Source organism: Monodelphis domestica, chromosome 6 (genome assembly GCF_027887165.1).
Source record: "Monodelphis domestica isolate mMonDom1 chromosome 6, mMonDom1.pri, whole genome shotgun sequence".
Classification (NCBI taxonomy): domain Eukaryota; kingdom Metazoa; phylum Chordata; class Mammalia; order Didelphimorphia; family Didelphidae; genus Monodelphis; species Monodelphis domestica.
This window is the reverse complement of record NC_077232.1, coordinates 84,150,541-84,164,404: the sequence shown is the minus strand read 5'-3', so window position 1 is coordinate 84,164,404 and position 13,864 is coordinate 84,150,541.

Here is a 13,864-nt window from a genome sequence, read left to right as displayed (position 1 = left end):
TGAGGGGGTGTCCATCGATTGGGGAATGGGTGAATAAATTGTGGTGTCTGGTGGTGATGGAAATATTGTGCTGAAAGTAATGATGAACTGAAGGAATTCCATGTGAACTAGAAAGATCTCTAGGAATTAATGCGGAATGAAAGGAGCAGAACCAGGAGAACATTGTACACAGAGACTGATACATGATGGCCCAATCAAATGTAATAGATTTTCTACTAGTAGCAATTCAATGGTCCAAGTCATTATGAGGGACTTGTGAGAAAGTTCCAGAGAAGGAACTGTGGTAGTAGAAATGCAAAAGAAAAACATATGATTGATCATGTGGTTTGATGGGGATATGATGGGGATTTTTACTTTAAATGATCACTCTATTGAAAATATTAATAATATGGAAATAGGTTTTGAGCAATTATACCTGTGTAACCCAGGGGAATTGATTGTCACCTCCAGGAAAGGGGAGGGAAGAAGGGTGGGAAAAATTATGAATCATGTAACCATGGAAAAATCTTCTAAATAAATGAATAAATATTTTTAAAAGAAGCAATGAAGGGGATTTTAAAGAAAATAGATGATTTAGATTAGATAAAAGCATAGAGATGGGAAAGAGACATGGAAGGAACAGTCATACGTCATAGATAAACTTGGAGCTGAAGGAGACCCGAGCATTTATCTAGTCTACTTTACAGATGAGGTAACTGAAGCCAGGAGAAGTTAAATGATTTGTCCAAAGATATGCTTGCCTCCTGCATTAGAGGAAGGATTTTAATAAATATCCTCTGACTAGAATCAGAGTAGTATAGTTTGACCACTACAAAATGTGATAAGTATTGTTTTGTATTATAAGATTGGAAAGGTAGGTAGATCAAATCCTGAAGGTTCTTGATTGCTAGGATAAGGACTTTTCATCTTCTAAGGAAAGGGGAACCACCAAAATAAACAATTAATATCTCCAGGTTTCTTAAACTTTGCTCTTCTTTATACATGCTATGATCCAACCATTTTTTGTCCCGCCTATATATAATACTCTGACCCTTTATACCCCCTCAGTGCCTTGGCGTTGGCTTTTCCATATGCCTGAAATGCCCTACCTATGAATCTCTTATTCTTAGAATTCTTGGCATCCTTACCACCTCCTCCAGAAGAACTTTCTCAGTCCAGTCTATCCCCTCTATGGTCCCCTTACATCTACTCTGTATTTTTTTGTGTATATGTGTGTGTCCATGTGTCCATAAACATACATATGTATACATATATGTAATATAAGCTTCTTGAGGACAATGCTTTCTACTTTTTACTTGTTTCCTTAGGTCTTAGCCCAGCACTTGAGCTTGGTACATAGTAAAGGCTTAATAAATCCTTGTTGATCAAGTTGTTAATATTAAAAGTTTGCATTTACATCATATATCACAAACTATGCTATTGTTCAGTCATTTCAGTTGTGTCCAACCCTTCATGACCCCATCTTGGACTTTCTTGGCAAAGATACCAGAGTGATTTCCCATTTTTCCCCAGCTTATTTTACAGATGAGGAAACTGAGGCAAATAAGATAAAACAACTTACTTAGGGTCACACAGCTACTAAGTGACTGAGGCTGGATTTGAACGCAGGTCTTCTTGATTCCAGGCCAGGCATTCTATTCACTCTGCCACCTAGCTGTCTTATAAGATAGGTAGGGTGAATAAAGATATCTCCATTTTATAAAGGAAGAAATTTAGACCCAGAGAAAGGAGATAGCATGAGTCCAGACTAACACTGTAATTGACAGATCTGGGTTTGGATACCAGTTTTAAAATTCTAATCAATAGACCGTTTCCTTTAACAATACCATCTTTGTATATTCTAAGATTGACCTGGAAGAAATGTGAAGAATACATTCACAAAAGAGAGACTGAAGGTAGAGAAATTTTATACATTTCTATCCTCCATTCCCCATAGAATCTGCCTCAGTGCCTCAGGCATAGTAGTTTTAGTAAATCCTTATTGAATGAGACTCATGCCATTGACCAAATTCTGCTTTTTTAACCTCCAAGTATTTTACTCTTACTCTCCTTACAAAATCCAGCCTCACTGTAAACACACGTAATTCCTTCTCATTCCCCACAAAAGTACTTCCTTCCCCCATTAAAATAAATAGGTACTTGGGAACAATTTTCAGCCTATAGAGCCTGAAGCTGGAAGGGCTGGTGATCCATGAACCCCAGGTTTAAAATCCCCAATCTTTTCCAATTTTTCTCATTTTATAAATGAGGAAACTGAAGCTCAGATTGGGGAATAACCTCCTATGGTCACACAGCCAGGTAGTAGCAGACATGATGAGGATTTAGGTCCCCTGACTCCCAGAATGGTTCTCTGCCCACATACCATTACACACATAACTTCCCTATCCAGAATTTGTCTTGTTAAATGTTTCCCCTGTTCCCTCTTGGCCTAGTTTTAAAATTATAATGGTGAAAAATAAATGCTTACTGGACAGATTTTTATCAACAACCCCCAGCAAACCCCAACCTAGAAGACTTCTCCAATGGCTTCTTCTATTGTGACAGCTTTGCTATGAAGCTTTTGTCCTGTTGCAAAAGTTTATGACCATGCTATTCATAATCTTATTGGTCATTATCTGACTGGTGTGGACAAGAGATGCAACTAATAACTTAACCAACGACTTTGCCCAATGGAAAAAAATCAATGAACTTTATAATGAGTGCATGTCTTAATAGCCACAGGGCAGCCACTGACTTTGTCATTAAAGACATTCTTGCTTTTATTAATTTATGTTTTGCCTCTTAAAGAAAAATCCATGCACGCAATGACTATCGGGGAACACCTCCGGCTTCATTTGCTTTTCAAATCGATCTAAATTATTCAGGTTGACTAATGAATTTGTCTTGTCCAGTGGTCCAGAGGTTGTCTAGACAGATTTCTAAGAGGCAGAATCAAAGTAAATCCTACAGAGCGAATGGAAATGTAGTCGTCTGGCTGAAAATAACAATGAATAATTATGCTGTTTCCTAAAGAGAAAATTTTCTTGGCTAGGGCAATGGAAAAAAGTGATGTCCACAGGTTTAGAAATTCAGGGCAGGTGGGGGAGGGATGAAATTGGATATTCGGATTGAGTTACACTGGAATAAAAGACTCTAAGGATACATAATAATAAAATCCAGAGTGTTTCCTAGAATGGAAACCCTGCCTTCCAGAACTACGGAAAATATGACGGTTGTGGTTTTTTTTAAAAAACATAAAAGAGACAAGAAATGAATGAATGAATATTTATCAAATACTTATTGTGATTCAGGAACTATGGCAGTCTTTAAGGATGGATACAAAAGAGAGATATTTCTTGCCCTCAAGAAGCTTACATTCTAAAAATAGTCAAATTAGCAGTATAGGTGGTTTATATGGAAGAGGTGGCCAAAGAGAAAAGAGTTTTGGTTTAAGAAGTCACAAGCAGTATGAGTGAAGCCATGAGACTGTGGATTGATATGCCCTTTTCCAAAAGCTATACAAGAATTCCTTTTATTATAGATCCAGGGGGATGGAGGTAGTAGAGTAGAGACTAGAAGAGTAGAGTAGAGTAGAGTAGAGTAGAATATATAGCATTGTATATAATAGAGTATATAGACAGCATGTACAGATGGCAAAATGGCCTGAGTAGATCCTAGTTTGCTCATGGATGTCTATATAGGACAGGGAACATAGTTTGGGGCCAATCCAATATAAGTGCTAGGTGAGTTTCTATTCACTCATCCACTAATCAGGATAACTCATTTTCCCCCTAGAAGTGGAATTAAAGGTGTTTAACAGCTACTCCACTTTACCTTAGTTCCACTTAATGAAAGATTCCTATAGTTGACAGAGTCCTTAGAGATCCCCTGATTTACTCTGCTTTTTTGACAGATGTAGAAATCACCTCTGCCATGTTTCCAAAATGTAGCCTGTACTTGAACAGCTCTAGTGACAGAGAGCTCATTATCTCATAAGGCAGTTAGTCCATTCCTCAGTTATACCTCTCAAATTTCTGGAAAGTAATGAACCCAAGTGTACCTCTTTATAATTTCCACCCATTTTCCTGGTTCCTCCTTCTGGGGCCAGCGATGAAGAATTTAATTTTTTTTTACAGGGTAGTTCCTCAAACCCTAGTTGATGACTATCATGGAGTCACAAAGACATTTCTTTTTCCAGGTTTAAAGAGCTCCAGTTATTTCAAGCAATCTTGACATAGCATAGCTTTCAGTACCTTGGACTAGCAGTGGATTAGATGAATCACTGTTATCCTTTCCAAACCTAAGTAATTTCCCAGAGTTATATAAAGCAGCTGGATATTATGTGGATTAAAAACATTTTGTTTTCTTAAAAACATGTTCAAGTATGACATCTGCTTAATGATCTCTTCCATTACATTCAGTGCCCTTTCTGCTCCCAAGTCAGAAATATGACAAATTTCAATTACCAAAGTTGAGAAAAACAAAAAATCATATTCAGAGAGAGGATGGAGGCAACACAGTACAGTAGTCAGAGAACTGAAGCTCGAAAACCCAATTTTGCCAATAACTGCATGTTTGACCTTAAATAAGTCTCTTAACTACTCTGGGACCATTTCCTCAATTGTAAAATAAGAGAGTTGGACCTGTAAAATTGGTTTTATCTAGAAATAAATCTATGATCATGTGATCATCTGAATCCATATTTGAGTGAATAGAGATCTTTTAAAACTATACATAAGTCATCAATGAAAATGAATTCTGGAAGCATCTAGGTGGCTTAGTGAATTAAAATCCAGGTCCAGAGATGGCAGGTTCTGGGGTCACATATGGCCTCAGATGCTTAACCCCCATTGTCTAGCCCTTATTGTTCTTATGCCTTGGAGCCAATACACAATATTGGTTCTAATGCTGAAGGTAAGGGTTTAAAAAATAATAATTCTAAATACCAAAGGATCCAAACAATTCAGCCCTTGAAATAGAAAAATGCAGAATGATGGTAGTCACAGGCAACAGAATTTCCAATAAGACTTGTCTACCAATAGGAATGATTTAACTTAAAATATAAATCTGATGCCCAGTGTTATATACTCCATTTTCATCTGGAGGCAGGCCTCGGGGTAGTCACTCGGTAGTCAATTAGATCCTAATTTTCTCTATTTTCTGCAATATGTGGAGGATTATGAAAGATGGCAGTTTACTAGTTGGGCTAGATAATAAAAAATAATAGCTAATACTTATATAGCACTTACTGTGTGCCAGGCCCTATGCCAAGCACTTTATAGCTACAGTAAGATCTCATTTTATATGACCAGTAAAGTCTAAGACCCTTCACACAAGTTGAAAATCATACATAATAGCAAACTCCATCATTTAATAAGTATTTCTTATATGAACACATCTAGGTACTTTATGATTTTTCTTGGGCTTATCAGAGCTATCGACATCACTACTCTTGTACTTTAGGGCCATTATTAATAACTAAATAGCATTAACAAAACAAAGAGAAGCACTGCTCTGACTTGGATGTGTATTGCTACAAATAAGAACTCTGGATAAAAGACTGATGTGGGAGCTAAGGTTTGGCACAAAACAATATAATGGTCCACTCTAATGTTTCTCAGGGCAAAAATGAGTAAGACTCTACCCTGCTTTGGGAAAATGGCTTGTTATGTGTTTCTCTGCCTTTAGTTTTTTTTTCCTATTACCATTTGCAAAAAAAAAATTCATGTGTTTTGAGTTTGTGTAAAACATGGTCCTCTCATTTGATCACAACAACCATCAAAGGTAGGCATATTATGATGTCCATTTTACATCTGAAGAAACTGAAGCAAACAATAGTAAAGTGATTTGCCCTGGGTCACATAGCTAGTAAGTACATGAGGCTAGATCTGAACTCAGGTCCTTCCGACTCCAGGACCAGAACTCCATCCATTGTGCCACTTACCTCCTCTAATATGGCACTCTTTTAAATCATACAGCTCTTTGTAGTGGGACATATACTAATCTGGGAATCAAGATAATAGAGTTTAGGTCCAGTTCTGCTACTGGAGATGTGACTGCACCGCTCTGAGCCTCATTTTCCTTAGAAACTATATAAAATGCTATGTTCTATGTTCCTAGATGCCTTTCTGTTTTGTTCTGAGGTCCTTCCCAGCCCTGTCCTTCAATGTTCTATGGTTCCTCTCAGCACTCTACATTCTGTTGTCCCCTCCAGGTCTAATGTTTGGTGATCCAAGATCTCTGATCTTTGATTCAGACAGAGTCATTGTTGCAGTGACTCATTTCAATGAGACCAAGCTGATGATGTGTCCTTTAGATGAAATATATATCTGAAAGGAAAGGTCTGCTATGAAAGTCTCATTTTGCATCCAGACGTGGGACAATGAAAACAACTCCAAGAAGAGGAGGGGATTCTAGGCAGAAGAGGCAGCCGTGAAATACACTTACCCTTCCAGGTCCCCATGATTCATTCCTGGGGGCTGTTAAACGAAGCACTCTGGTCATAATTGCTATAATGGTGCTTGGGGAGAGAGAGACGATCTCCAAGCTAATCAAGTTCGAGACCATCTAGGTCTTTATAGATCTGAGACAACAATTTGAATTGCTCTCAGAAGGGTCTCGAAATTCAATGCTGACTGCCTGGCACAGATATAACATGTGCTGTCCAGTCAATGCCCTGAAGAACAATTGAAAGTTTGCTGGGTCTGAGGGCCTGAGTTCTCCCACTAACCTCTGTGAATTTGGGAAGGTTAATGGACTCATCTGAACTTCAGTTTCCCTATTTGCCAAAAAGGGAATTCTGACTTATTCTTATGATTATAAAGATGAGACAAGATGTTGAATGTGTTTTTTTTAAGTCTGAAATGCTAGCAAAATTATTCCAGAATAACTAAAATTCTTGGATTACCCTAAACCTATTATTATTATTATTTTATTCCATTTCTAGATTCTAATGCTTGCCTTTGTGATGTGTTCGGTCATAGATGATGTCAAAGGAATGGAAAATTGGGATTAAATTTAACTTGTCAGGGATCATGAAATGATATGAGTTAGAGCTGGAAGGAACATTAAAATTCAGTCCACACTGGCACATAGGCAGCTCTTGTTTGCCTTGGACTGTAGTTCTACTCAGCTGTCTGATTCCAATCAAGACCAGTTGACAGAAACTGAGATTTTTGGCTTGGTGAAGGGAAGATTTGGGGAAATATATGAGAGTTATCTTACCCAAAGACACTTATGGAATGGGGTCAGATGTTCTATTTGACTTTTGAGAGCAGAACTAGGGCCACTGAGTCAAAATAACAGGTACAGGAAGACAGGACAATAGAAGGAAATTCTAATAATTAGAACTATCTGACAAATTAAATAGGATGGCTTGAAAGATAGTGAACTTCTATTACTTGAAGTGTTTTAGCAGAGAGGCTGAATGGCTGCTTATCCAGGATTATGGTTTTATTATTTAGAATTGATAAGAACCTTAAGGATAATCAAAATTAAAGGATTATTTAGATTAAATTAGACTGGATTATTAACTTCTCTTTTTGTATTTGTGGTGTTTTGTACAGTGTGTGGCACATAGTAGGCATTTAATAAATATTTACCAATTGACTGATTGACCTCAAGAATCAAGTGGTCCAGTGGATAGAGTGCTGATCCTGGAGTGAGCAATACCTGAGTTCATATCCAGTCCTAGATATTTACTGGTCATGTGACCTCAGGAAGGTCAATAACCTCTATGCCTTAGTTTTCCCATCTCTAAAAAATGGGAAATAAAGAATTCAAATCTGAGGGTCATTATAAGCATAAAATGTGGTGATATTTATAAAACACTTTGCAAACCTTAAAGTGCTATATAAACGCTAGCCATTATCCTTGTGGTTGTTACATAATTATCCAAGGTTATCTGAGTAGCATTTCTGGGTGAGGGAGGAGACTTGTCTTGGGTGAGAAGATAGAATAAAATATCTCTAATGTCTTTTCTGAGTCTGAGTCCCTTTGAGCAAATAAGTCCAATAATTTTATTGTCTATTTAATTCTATCCATCTGGCTCCATTCCTCCTGTTATGACTTTGTATATGCCTTGACCCCTTGTGGTCCCTTTTAGCTTTGGATCTGTGCCCCTCTGACCTGGAAAACCCCACTGCTCTGTAGTCAAAGAAGGTCTTTCACTTTTTTTTAAAACCCCACTTACCTTCCATCTTATTCTCAATATTGGTTCCAAAGCAGAAGAATAGTAAGGGCTAAGCTGTGGGAGTTAAGTGACTTACCTCGGCTCACACAGCTAGGAATTGTCTGAGACCAGACTTGAGCCCAGGACCTCCCATCTCAATTCCCTACCACTACTAGCTGCCCTCTAGATCCTTCACTTTTTTTAACAATATTTTATTTGGTCATTTCATAACTTTATTCATTGGAAACAAAGATCATTTTCTTTTCCTCCCCCCCCCCCCCATAAAAGTCAGACAGCAGCTAAATCACTGGACAAGTCACTAGCCCATCAGTAGCTAGCTGACCTTGGACAAGTCACTGCCCCTTGTCAAGCCTTGGCACATCTATAAAATGGGGAAAATCATAATCTCACTAATTTCTTGACATAGATCAATCAATGAACTTTTATTAAGCCCTTACAAAGTGCTGCGGGAAAAGCACAGGCAATAATGGGGGGGGGGGAATGATGAAATAATGAATCTAAAATATTTTAATGACAAACCAGCCATTTAGAAATATCAGCAGCTGCTAATGATTTTATTATTGTTACTCTGGTTTTCAGTCAAGCCTGATTCTTCATGACCTCATTTGGGGTTTTCTTGGCAGAGGTACTAGAGTGGTTTGCCATTTCCTTCTCCAGCTCATTTTACAGGTGAGGAAACTGAGGCCAACAGGATTAAAGGATTTCCTCAGGAGATACACAACTGGTCAGTGTCTGAGACTGGATTTGAACTCAAGGTGATGAATCTTTCTGGCTCCAGGTTGGGTGCTTTGTACACTATGGCACCCCCTTGCTCCCCAGTGTTAATCACTTAGAAAACAATAAAAGATAACAGGAAATGCAGAAAGGCATATCTGTAAGTATTTAGGGGAAGGACAGACTCCATCCTGAGAAGAGGCTGCACAGATGATTGTGTTGGGCCATAGGATGGGAAGAGTGGGAAATGTGGACAGCAGAATAAGAGTCTCATTTCTCAACACTTTCAGGTTTGCAAAGCGCTTCCTTCCCCATCATCCTGTGAAATGCTCAGGGCCAACATTAGCCTTTGGCACTTAGGGACTAGAGCCCAATCCTTTATCTTAGAGGAGAAAAAAAAACTCATGCCAAATATCAAGAGTTGCCCAAGGTGCCCAACATTCACTCAGGAAAGAGATGGCCGGAGGCAGGACTAGAACCCAAGCTTCCTGATCCATAAACCAGTACTCTTTGAACTAGTAATTCCAATTTCCATAACCCAGATCATTTTATAAAGCACCTTCCTCACCATAGGCCTGGAAAGTATAAAGGACCTCAGCCCCATTTTAGAGGTACAGAATAGAGAGGCCCAAAATGAAGCTTTTCCTTACAGGGACTGGAAACAGTGACCCAAGATCTGAAGGGTCCATCAGTATTTGGTTACACAGAGAAGCTGGGAAATGAGACCCAAACAGGGATGTCTATTTATAGAGCCTCACCTAACTATAAAATACCCCAGCCAAGGCTTGAATTCAGCTCTCCTCCCTCTCTAATTATAGATGCTCTTTTCTCCCTCATTTAACTCCTTTTTTTACATAGGGAAATAATACAATTATAAAAAAATAAAAATAATTTAAAAAATAAATTTTGAGCTGTAAGGGATACTGGAGGTCATGCATGAAGTCCAACCCTTTCACTTTTACTCATGAGGATGCCCAAAGGAATCGAGTCATTTACCCAAAGACAGAGTTGAGATTTGAACCTTCATCCTCTGCCTCTAAATATTATGTGTGTGGTGTGTGTGAGTGTGATCTCTGACATAATTAAGATTATCATTCCATCTTGTGTGTTTAATTTTGCACTGCTTAGGACCTAAGGTGCCTAGTGCTGTGCTCTGCCCACACAAAGGCCTTAACTAGCTATTGTGTTCCCCAGCACATGTGTGGAAGCAGAGATGCCATTTCCCAAAGCCTGGCTGCAGAAAGCAGAGAATGCCCAGTTCTTATTTAATTAATGACTACAGATTGCCTTTGCTGTTTAAATATATATCGAGGGTGCTCTATTACCAAGGCCTGTAGGCTTTCTAATAATTTTTGGCGCCAACGGCCTTAATGACTCTCAGAACTTCCCTCTGTGCCAGTACAGCTCGAGCACTCTATTTATCAGGCTTGTAACATTCATCATTTCCATCCTTGGGTCGATCAATACAATCTACCCTGAGAGAGCACACAGCCACAGAAAAGAAACCAAACCAAATCTATCAGCCTTGTCAGGCCAGTTACATGTGTGGCCCACATGTTATCTCCTAATGCCCTGTCCAATTGGGATGAGAAGAACAACAGCCCCAATCACAGGACGTTTCTGCAGCATTTTGTAGCTCTGTCACAATTTTTCTGGGGAAAAGGTAGGGAAGCATCCCTATTATCCCCAGTTCAGGAACTGGAACATTGTTCTCTTGAACCCAGCCATGCAATGGCAGTTTCTTGTGGAAGAGAGGGACTGTGGAATGGTCTTGCATATTGCAGACGCTTAATTTGTATTTGTGGAATTGAATTCGATTGATGGAAATGGTGTGGTTTGGGAGGGAAGAATGCTTTATCAGCTGAGTTTGCATCTCAGCTCTGCTCTATGGCCTTGGGTACATGAGTTTCTCTTTTTTGGCATTGGTTTTCTCAGTTGAAAATGGGAAGAACATAAGTACTCTCTTTTTCATGGAACTGTTGAGAGGAAAGGGTTCTGTATAATGTACATAAAATGTAAGATGGTTTTTATATTTGTATGTATGTAATTTATCATGTAAGATGTTATAAAAATGTGAATTACAATTATAGGTATTATTACTTTCTTGCATGTGATATCACTGATAGAGATAGTCCTTCTACTAGTCTAGTGAATGACTGCAGAGATGAATGAATCAATGAGTAAATGAAGGGATGAAAAAGCATTTATTAATCTTGCTATGCATCAAATATACAAATAGAAAGAGTAAGACAGTCCCTGCTCTCAAGGAGTTTGCACTCTAATTGGGGAAATGATACAAAAGAAAGTTCATCCTCTGTGTCTCCAAATCCTATGCAGAGTAGTGGAGGGCTTAGTGGAAAGACCTGGAGGTCCTCAGGTTTCATGAATAGATCAGATGGCAATGCCAGGGAGTCACAGGGCGCAGAGACACAGAAAATGGATGGTAGGGCTTAGAGGACCTTAGGAAGCAGTTGCAAGACAGATGGTAAGCCCTTGTGGTCCTCCATCTTTCTATCTCATCAGAAGAGATGGAGCTGTTGAGTCCTATCTCATTTAAGTCCTTAGAGCATCAAACAACTTGGGCAAAGTGGGGAGAACCAGATGGATTTGGGGATAACCCAGAGCCAATATAATAAGAGAAGAAAATATCTCTACATACCTTATCCTTTATTCTCCATGTCTTCCCATAAATCCTCCAAAAAGGATCCCTTCAAAGGGTTGTTTTTCAGTCATTTTTCAATTGTGTCTAATCTTCGGTGACCCAGTTTGGGATCTTCTTGGCAAAGATACTTGAGTAATTTTCCATTTCCAGTTCATTTGACAGATGAGGAAACTGAGGTAAATGGGGTTAAGTGCCTTGCCCAGTGACACACAACTTGTGTCTGAGGCTTCATTTTAATTCAAGTCTCCCTGCCTCCAGACCTGGCACTCTATGCACTTCAAGATCTAGCTGCCCATTCAAAGGATTAGTGGCTGTAATAGCAATAGTAGCAGCAGTGGCAGTTGTATCAATAGTATTCATTTCAGCTTTCATCCTTTTTATCTTTATGTTAGTGAGCAAATAAAAGTTGGCTCTGACATCAGAGGACTTGGGTTTCAACCCTAGTTCTTCTGTACGACAGGAATTAATCTCTTTGAGACTCAGTTTCCTCATCTGTAAAATGTAGGAACTGAACTAAAAGACTTTTAAGTCTCTGACAGCTCTAATCAATTAACCAAACAGTATGCATTTATTAACCACCTACTGTGTGTCACACATTTTGCAATTGAACCATGAACCTGACTCCTCAATTATAAAATGGATTTATAAAAATTTATAAAATAATAAATATATAAAATATATATTCAAACATAATAATGTCTTGACCTTCCTCCTTATAATCATTCTTACTTCTTCCATGTTAGTGTCATTATTTTGCTATTATCATTGGAATTGTTGTTATTCTGAGATCAGACTCAGTGAGCACAAAACTGAGAAACCAATGAAATATTTTTTCACCTGGTGGCAGGACCTTCACCTAAATAGACTTCAAAAACATTTTGCATAAATATATGGATTCTACATAAAGACACAGAGGAATTTGGGGGGGGGTCATTCCATCAAAACAGCAATACTCAGGGACAGAAATACATACTAACTACAGAAGCATGACTAAAGAATGGCTAAGAGCATAATTGGAGCTATCGAAGGCTCTAAGGTCCTTTGCAACTCTCTCTGTAAGTCTATATTCTTTGTCTTTTGGTGTCTTCCAGCTCTGACATTCAAATCACATATTTCTATGGCCTCTTCTAGCTCTGACTTTCTATATTCCAAGGTGCCTCCTAGTTCTGACATTTTTGTTACCTTTTTTAGCATGTAACATGATATAACATGTAACATAACAATAATATACATATGGTTTGTGGTAAGTATGTAATAAATTATAATATACTTATCCATGAGAAAAGGTTCTTATATTAGTTATATCCAAAAATCTATAACCCATTCTTTTTTCCCTCTCCCTTTTCCCCCTGTCCTTTTCCAGAAGGTAGGCAATATGATATAGGTTGTATAAATATATTATCACATAACACATATTTCCCTGTTTGTCATATTGTGAAACAGGACACATTGTTAACACGAGAGAAATATTCATGACATGCTCTATCTTGTAAGGCAATAGCGCCAAACAAAATAAAATGAGAGGTTACTAAACTCAATATAAGTATCTCTGTGGGTCTCTTGTTGACTTAGAAACCCATGTATTATATTTCTATTTATTTTGTTAAAAAATTGGGGCAGCACTGAAGAATATTGCACAATGGAGCCCATAGGCACCATGTGTTTGGTACTGTGAAGATGGGATTGACTCTTGGTTCTAAGGTACCTTCTAGTGCTAACATGCTATCCTCTATGTTCTAAGGTCTTTCCAGATCTGATATTTAATCTTCAATATGCTGAGGTCTCTGCTAGCTCTGATATTCTATGCTCTAAAGGTCTTTCTAGTCTTAAGTCCCTAGCAGGGCAAGAAGCAAGAGATGCCTGAGTCATGATCACATTGTCATGTCCAATTGAGTCATCATTTGGCTTCAGCAATGAAGCCACAGGTGAAAGATTACTACAGCCAATATAGGTAGATGATAGCTCAGCCCTGATGCTTTGAGGCATATTTAGATTCCCAGTGAGAGACCATAGCCTTTGTTAAACCTTAAAAACTAAGGACTAAACTGTGCTAGTGTTGGAAGCCCCAAGCTTTCTTTCCTTCCATGTTGTATGGATTGTACCCATATACTGGCCCACTGGTAGCTGGCAGGGTATTTGACGTGCATCTATGCATTCCCCACATGTGTTTGGTATTTTGCATTCTTCATTAGAATTGGAAGCCAATTCACCAGATCTGTGATGATGTAAGAATTCAAGCTATAACCTAGCTAAGAAAAGAACTTAGACTCAGTACTATCTATCCCTCTAGGAGAAAGGAAAGAAATAGTTATTTTTCA